This window comes from Prionailurus viverrinus, chromosome B3 (assembly GCF_022837055.1).
Source record: "Prionailurus viverrinus isolate Anna chromosome B3, UM_Priviv_1.0, whole genome shotgun sequence".
NCBI classification, from domain to species: domain Eukaryota; kingdom Metazoa; phylum Chordata; class Mammalia; order Carnivora; family Felidae; genus Prionailurus; species Prionailurus viverrinus.
In genome coordinates this window covers 81,013,077-81,018,500 of record NC_062566.1, presented here as the reverse complement: position 1 = coordinate 81,018,500, position 5,424 = coordinate 81,013,077, and the positions used below count along the sequence as shown (strand labels likewise).

The 5,424-nt window shown below is 38.1% G+C and overlaps 1 long non-coding RNA gene across 2 annotated transcripts; it reads left to right on the top strand.

The window, feature by feature from the left end:
• Positions 1–3,500: 3,500 nt before the first annotated feature.
• On the top strand, positions 3,501–4,962 carry LOC125167785 (uncharacterized). Of its 2 annotated transcripts, none has more exons than XR_007152947.1 (2): positions 3,501–3,584; positions 4,402–4,962. It is a non-coding gene; the product is annotated as an uncharacterized LOC125167785 (long non-coding RNA). The 2 variants fall into 2 exon arrangements; XR_007152948.1 differs by having other exon boundaries at positions 3,541–3,584; positions 3,781–4,962.
• Positions 4,963–5,424: the final 462 nt, after the last annotated feature.

The window sequence follows — 5,424 nt, the reverse complement described above, 5'->3', positions numbered from 1 at the left end:
TTTTTTAACCAGAAAATGGAGACACAGAATAGACATACAATACATAAAGGGATATATCATAGACAAGAACCAAATGAATAGTAGTTTCTGTGGAAAACTGCTTGTAATCTTCTTTCATCATTGTGTTGGTAGACATATACCCTAATCAGCGATTAGTTTTCATTAGTATTGGTATCATTTTTGTCACTAAAAACTATTTCATTTGCTTATTTGATTTTGGAATGATTTAATTTCATTTTTTATGTTTATTTATTTATCTTGATAGAGAATCCCAACCAGGCTCTGCCCTAGCAGCAGAGCCTGACGCAGAGCTCAATCTCATGAACTGTGAGATCGTGACCTGACCCGAAACCAAAAGTCGGACACTTAACCAACTGAGCCACCCAGGCACCCCTAATTTAATTTTATTTAACTGTTTCATTTAATTATTTTAATGATACAACGTTTTAAGTAGGTAAAATTTGGTAAAATATGATTTAAAAATTTAAAAAGATTAAAAGGTTTACTTCTCATCCCCTGAAATTTATCTTGTTCTCTCTTACTCTTCCACACACAGCCATTGTTGTTAGGTTCTTCTGTAGTTTTCCAGAATTTCTTTATGCAAATATTAGAAAATACTGACAGAGATTCTTATTCAACCTCCTGCATATTCCAAGTGGGAGTATGCTATTCAGTGTTCTACACTTTTCACTAAACCGTATATTAGGTTGTCTTTCCATATCAGAACACAGAGATCTTCCCCCTTCTTGTTCTTTTTCTCCCTTTTTACAATCGCATAGTATTCCATTGTATGGATATACTGTAACTTAATCAGCCTCTATTGATGGACAGTTAGGTTGTTCTCAATACTTTGTTTTTATAACAAATAATCTTGTATATTTGTTATTTTTTATGCGTGCAAATATATATGTAAAAGACAGAGTCCCAGAAGTGAAATTTCTAGGTGAAAGTATATATTTGCATTTGTAAATTTGATGAAAATTGTCAAAATGCATTCTGTAATAGTTCCAATCTACACTCCCTCCATAGTGTACAAAAGTACCTGTTTCTGCATGCCTTGCCAACAAAGGGTATTATTAAACTTTTGAAATTCTGCCAATCCAAAAGGTAAAAAATAGTACCATTCTACAGTTCCAATTTCAATTTCTGTTATAAGTGAGGTCAAATACCTTTTCATATATTTCAGAGCCTGTTGTATTTCCTTTCCTGTTAATCCTCTCTTCAGATGCTTTGCACGTATTTCTTTTAGGGTGCTGATATTTTTCTTATTGATTTCTAGGAGCTCTTTATGTTTTTGGAAATGTGCCCTCTGCTATGTTATGAGTTGGCAGATATTTTTCCCAATTTGTCATTTGTCTTTTGACTTTGCATATGAAGTTTTTTCCCATAGAGAAATTCTGATGTTTATACAGAATTTCATACAAATTCATACAAATATTTTATGGTTGTCTTTTTTCTCCATCCCCACTCCAAGGCTATAAAGAAACCCTCCCATGCATTTTTTGTAGTACTTGTATGGTTTATTTTTATATTTTTTCCTTTCTTAAAATATTTAATATTAATATTTAAACTTTATCCTTGTGGAGGGTATAAGATACAGATTCAGCTTTAGATTTTTCCAGATGGCTACCCAGTTATCCTATCTCCAGTTCTGGAATAAGCCATCTTTTCTCCCCACTGATTTGATATACTCCCTTTACCAGATGCTAAAGTCTATGTTTTTGATCTATTTCTGGACTCCCTATCCAGTTACCTTGACCTGCGTGTTCATACATGGAGTACGTCTATCGTAACAAATACAAACACAATCAATAGTGTATTATAAGAACTGTACTTAGTCTTAAATGCACTTAATCATATCTGTATTTTCATACTGCAAGTATTTTGCTGTATTTAGCCACTGCTCACTCTAACTCACCATCCAAACATATATTCCCTCTTGGATTGCCCCCGGGAGTGTATCCATTGTTATGCTGAAGCAGACTTTGATTGTCACTCAAGTTCTGGGAAAATACGGCTGAGACATCACCAATTTTTCAATTAAAACTACAAATTCAAGAATCTATATGGCAGAGATGTTTTCTCTTTCTGAATATGCCTTTAAGGGTACAGAGTGTGGGGTGTTCATAAATCTCAGCGTGCTTTCATTCAGCATCTCATAGTGGTGTACAACCACAGAAATCTGTGAAACACACTGCTCTCCCTTCCTGAGGGCACTCCACAGTGACTTTGAAGCCTAGCCATTAAAGGCATTTGAAAGGGCACTTACTATTTAGTACCCCGTAAACATATATTTTGATTTTCTTTCATACTGTTTAATGGCATAATATTCGGCAAGGATCTGTGGAGACCAGCTAGCAATCACAACAGACACACTCCAAGAGGAGTAGCAGCACTTCCTAGATTGTGTTTCTCCCCCTTCCCCCAGCAGAAGGGCTGCAGCCCATTTCTTCACCGTGCCAAATATTCACAAGCGTGTTGTCTGTTACTGGTTTAATGTAGTACATTCACACAGATTGAAGCTGATTTTCAGTAAAGGTCTATAAATAACACTCTTCGGCTGTGATCTTGAGGCTTTTGAGATCAGTTTTCCCGCTTCCACCCCTCCTTCTTACCAAGCATTTCAACACTGGGGAGAAGATTAATGTCCTCACAACAAAAGATGACTTTTGGAGCAGAACCTACCCAATAATCAGAAGTGGCAAGTAAAAGAGAGAAGGTGGTGACCTCTCTCAGTGACAGGAACAAGAAACTGGAGGAGCCTTTCCTTTTGCTTAGAAAGTGCCCAAACCACTCATTGCAGGAAGCGTTTGGCTACCAATCACTTCTCTGAGACCCATTACAAAAGGTGAGCAAATTTGAAAGCTCGCCCCCTCCCTCCCCAATTAGTTCAGATTGCAGTCGACCTTCAAAGATATCCATTGCAAAGGTATTTTTCTGGTGATGATGCTTTGAAAATAATTTTCTTTCTGAAGGGCTTTCTTTCTATTCTCTCCCAATGGCAACTTTTGAAAATTTGTTAAAATGCACATACACACAAGCCTCTTGGGCTATCTACAAGCTCTCTAGGTGAGTGGGAACAAACGGCAGCCTGACAAAGAAGTGCGCCCAGCACAACTTCGCAGTTCTGATCCTTTGGGGAATCTCACACAGATTCCCCTGCAGTCCCCAGTGCAGCATGGGGAATTTTTTTAAGTACACTGTGTGATAAATTAGGCTGAAACCAAGTTGTTCCTTTGCTTGTTGAAGTACAAAGTAGTTTGGTTGAACTGCTTTTCCAAACTGACAAGAGACATTTCTTACTGTACCAATATCTACATAGCAATGGAAGAAAGAAAGCTAGAGCACTTATAACTTCAGGGCATGCTGACACTAGAAACTGGTAAGAGGGAATTTGTAGAAAAGAGAGTATACCAAAGGTTTAAGGGAACCATGGTGATTCAGAACTGTTGGCACATTCTGGCATTAATCCTAGCACCCAAGTCATGGGAAGATTCATTATTACATCAGCAGAAACCTCCTCCAAATAGATGAACATCTCATTGACTCCACATGGTGAAAGAAATCACACCTCACAGTTTTTGGTAAGTACTTGCCTCATTTCAAGCATCATAACTTTCCATGGATGTCCCTAGGGACGCTTATTTAAAAATGCTCTTTAAATCAGGTATAAAGAGAGAAGAAAGCAAAACCTACTGTACACTTCAGTGTGGTATAATTTCTAGGAGCGGGGGGGGAAAAATGGCTGTTTTCTATTTTATCTTTTCTGCCTCAACACAGAGTGTCATGCCGAGAATTATGCTGGGGCTAGGATTTAATGGCCATGCCAGGAATTGGAAGCAGCACCTGTGGACCAGAATTTAAATCCCATGGACGATTTTTCCTGATGTTTTTATAGAGCATGAATGAGGATGTAATTTAAAAATAAGCCCTGCATCCTATTTAAAAAGATAAGAAGGAGCTGGATGTGTGTAAATGTTTGGATTAAACATGACCAAAGACTGCACTGTATTTAAATGGCTTGGCACTTTAAACATGATGGAATCAGGCTTCATAATGGTGCAAGCATCTACCTAATGGAACTAAATTTGCAATACAGGTGCATAGTGGAAAAGAAGGACAGACAAGTGGCACTGAGAATCTAAGTGAGACGGCATCAAAGAATGAAACATATTGAGTTTAATGATTGACCTTATTGGAGGCTTTCTGCTCTGACAATGAAGATGTGAATTATCCTATTATTATAAGCAGATGGATCATCTTATTAATGCACCCTAGCCTTTCACATTTTTATTTAACTTTAAATTAAATCGAACAATTTCAGTACCATCCCTTAAAGGAAGCAGAAGATGATTCTAGAAATATTTTCTGTGGAACTTTAATATATTTTTGTCTTTCCAGAGACACACTTTCAGCTCTGCTACACTATAATGCTTTGGCTTTCATTTGGATATAGCCGAGGTGTCTTGGAAATTTCTCCGTAAATTCCTTCAAATCCAGAAGAGCTGAAAGAGATTCTAGGAGCCTGTGCTTCTCTTAATGATTCCACATGGAACAGCATCTTTGGAATTCTGATTCTGACATCGTCAGCCACTTGATAGCCAGTGCTACAAGGAGCAGCAGAGGAGCCATAATCAAATGTTTTCTGAATTCATCCTCAGTACAACTCTCCCCTGAAACCAAAATTAGGCAGCAAAGTAATATTTGTTTAGAAACACTTACCAGGCACCTGCTTAATACTATAAATGCTATCCTGGCAAAATCTTCACACACAAAGGAAATATCTCACTGGAAGGCCAATATCTGCAACTACTGAAAAGAACAGAGCTGTTTCAAACTCACCGACAAAGGCTTCTGTCTTAGCCCCTATTCCACTCTCATTTTTTTTTCTTTTTGGTTTTGTTTCCTTTCAGCATATTTTAGGAACTAATCAGCTTTATAAAAGGTACCACTGTTAATCTACTGTTTGTCTTGGTCTTCACTGAAGCTCCTTAAAAGATAGAGTGCAAACAAAGCAAGAATTAAGGTCATTCCATTTAAATCCTTCAGAGAGGAAGACAAGGGCTAAGTTATTGCTGAGGGCTACAGAGAGGGCTGGAGGAATCCAGGATAAAAAAAAAACCCTCATTGTTTATTATTTGCCAGACTCAGAGCAGCCCCCATTCCCATATTTGTGAAGGGATTACCCTTTAATGGGAAGCCCAGACAAGTCCCTGGCCCACAGTCCACCCTGCTCCAAAGCGCATTCTACAGGAAGGTGGACCTCGGAGTGCATTCACTGGGGGGACCCAGAGTGGGACACGGCTCATACCCTGCACAGAGGCAAAACCACATCTTAGCAGGTGGTAGCTACATATGTGAAAATCTTAGCATGTAGCAGATTTAAAGAGGGGAGGGGAGCAAAAGTAAAAAAAATAATCCACA